The sequence below is a fragment of the Durio zibethinus genome, unplaced genomic scaffold, assembly GCF_047325235.1.
Source record: "Durio zibethinus cultivar Kanyao isolate XHJ-2024 unplaced genomic scaffold, ASM4732523v1 HiC_scaffold_321, whole genome shotgun sequence".
Taxonomy (NCBI): Eukaryota; Viridiplantae; Streptophyta; class Magnoliopsida; order Malvales; family Malvaceae; genus Durio; species Durio zibethinus.
Genome location: NW_028322944.1, coordinates 32,501 through 35,000, shown reverse-complemented (window position 1 = coordinate 35,000; position 2,500 = coordinate 32,501).

The window sequence follows — 2,500 nt, the reverse complement described above, 5'->3', positions numbered from 1 at the left end:
ACAAAACAATTAGAATTAGGCTCGGTCAACTGGAATGTGTATTATCCATATAGGGGATCCTCCAGTTGAGAGGGAGGATCCATCGACCTGAGACGAAGAGAAAGGTCTATCTATTTTATTTAGTTATTCAGTTAAACCAATGATTCGTTATTGGAGCAGATAGCAACAACCATTTCATCCGACATGCGTATTTTTGATTTTCCAATGGATTTACATCTTTCATTAATGGAAATTTTTTGATGTAGTGAGTAATAGCTCTGGTTGTTCGCTGTTCAAGAATTCTTGTTTCGGCAGTTCATACCATCCATACATAGTGTTTTGATCTAAGATTTCAATTCTTCCATGTTTCAGCAGTAGCATATTGTTCCATGGAGCTAAGGTCCAAAATATGGAAGAAACATGTGTTTCCACAACTCTACCACCCAGTCAATTCCGTTCCACTTAATCCCCTATTTCATGGCCACATATCTTTCCGGCTAAGTAATGGGAAACCTTTCTCCTCTTACATGAATACAATTTTCATTTCATCCGGGAAAATCCATCTTTTTCTAAACAATGTCTTTGTCATTTGATCCAATAGCCTTCCGTTAGATAGGAACAGATTTGATAAATACTGATAACTCTCGGATGGAGTATTAGAACGGAAAAATCCATTAGATAATGAACTATTGGTTCTAAGCAATCTCTGGCGATGAATCAAGACTTCGAAGTGCTTTTCTTGCCTATTCTTGATAAACCAGTTTTCATACATAGATGTAAGAGGATGATATTTTCTGGAAATTTTGACAGTAAAAGTCAACAACCCCTTTAACATCTCTTTATCTGCAAAGAATTCTCGGTGTGAAAACACAGACTGATCTTTGAATAGGAAAAAGAGTGGATCCGCAGGGTCCCAAATGAATTGGCTTATTTGAAAAAAGTCTTGTTCATTGGAAGATCTATATCGTGCCTGGTACTGCATGGTTCCACTCTGCAAGAACTCCGAATCATTCTCTTGAAGCTCATCCTCTTCATCATAAATGTGAAGCTCATCCTCTTCATCATAAATGTGAAGCTCATCCTCTTCATCATAAAAGATCCGCTTGTCCCGAAATGACCCGGCCCAATAGGGAAATCCCAATTCATTGTGCCTTTCGATACAATCAAATAGAAAGCCCCAAGGGTGCCATATTCTAGGAGCCCAAACTATGTGATTGAATAAATCCTTCACTATCTGTTGCGGGTCGAGTACTTCTTCTTCTCCTTCTTCTACTTCTTCAAACTCCAAAAACTCCGGTTCGTCTTTTTCATAGAGAAATCTCTGATCAACGATAGAAGATAATCCATTTTGCATCATATATAAGGGATTCCCCGGTTCGGACCGAAGAAGCGATGTCACTCGATCATTATCAAACCGACCGCAATCTTTTTCTGTCCGTGAGGATCCCACCAGAGCGCCTTCTACTTCTAATAGGCCATGAACTAGATCAGAATCATTCTCAACGAACCCAGAAGAAGTGATCCCACTTTTTTCATCGGATCCGGGTGGAGACCAAAGGTCTTGAGCGACCGATCCGGCAGAACAACTCAAAAGATAAAGAAGTATCGTTAATTTCTTCATGCTCGTTCCAAGCTCGAAGTACCATTTGTACAAATAAGGATCCCCTTCGTTACCTGATTTCCTCTTTATATAGATAGATATAGGATCTATGGGGCAATTACTTAGAAGTACATTTTGTACAAGAGCCCTTCCTATCTGATAGAAAATGATCCCATGATCCTGAACCGGTCTTACCCGGGATCGCAAAGCCCAAGTTTGTCTATGAAGAGCAAATCTAAGTGTATTAGTGTCTAGAATTGATTTCTTCTGTGTAATACTAATCGATAGGGCCTCATTGGTAAGTGCTACAAGATCTCGTGCATTGGAACCCACGTTTGTGGACCCGAATCCATTAGTATGGAACATTTTCTTTTCCAAGTGAAATCCCTTAGTATATGAAAGAGTGAAAAAGTGCTTTGGTCGTTGTGGAATAAGAAGCCTTCGTATCTTAATACATGTATTTAATCTATTCGGGGCTATTAGAGCGGGATCCACTTTTCGGGGAATATGAGTCGAAGCAATAACAAGAATATTTCTAGTGGAACATCTTTCACAATCCTTGGAGAGATAGTTCACTAATAGACCGAGGGATAAGTCATTCGCCTCATTCATATCCAGATCATGAATGTTTGGAATCCATATTATGCAAGGAGACATTGCTTTTGCTAGTTCGAATTGAAGGGTGATATAAAATCGGTCTATTTCCGACATCATATCCATAATATCGATATCTAGAAACCCCAGCTCCGTATCAAGGTCACAATCGATATCGTCACTATCATCAATAGCGTCACTATCATCAATAACGTCACTAGCATCAATATCGTCACTAGCATCAATATCGTCACTATCATCAATATCGTCGTCACTATCATCAATAAAAAAACCTTTGTTACCTTTGTTCCCCAGGAACTTGTTCAG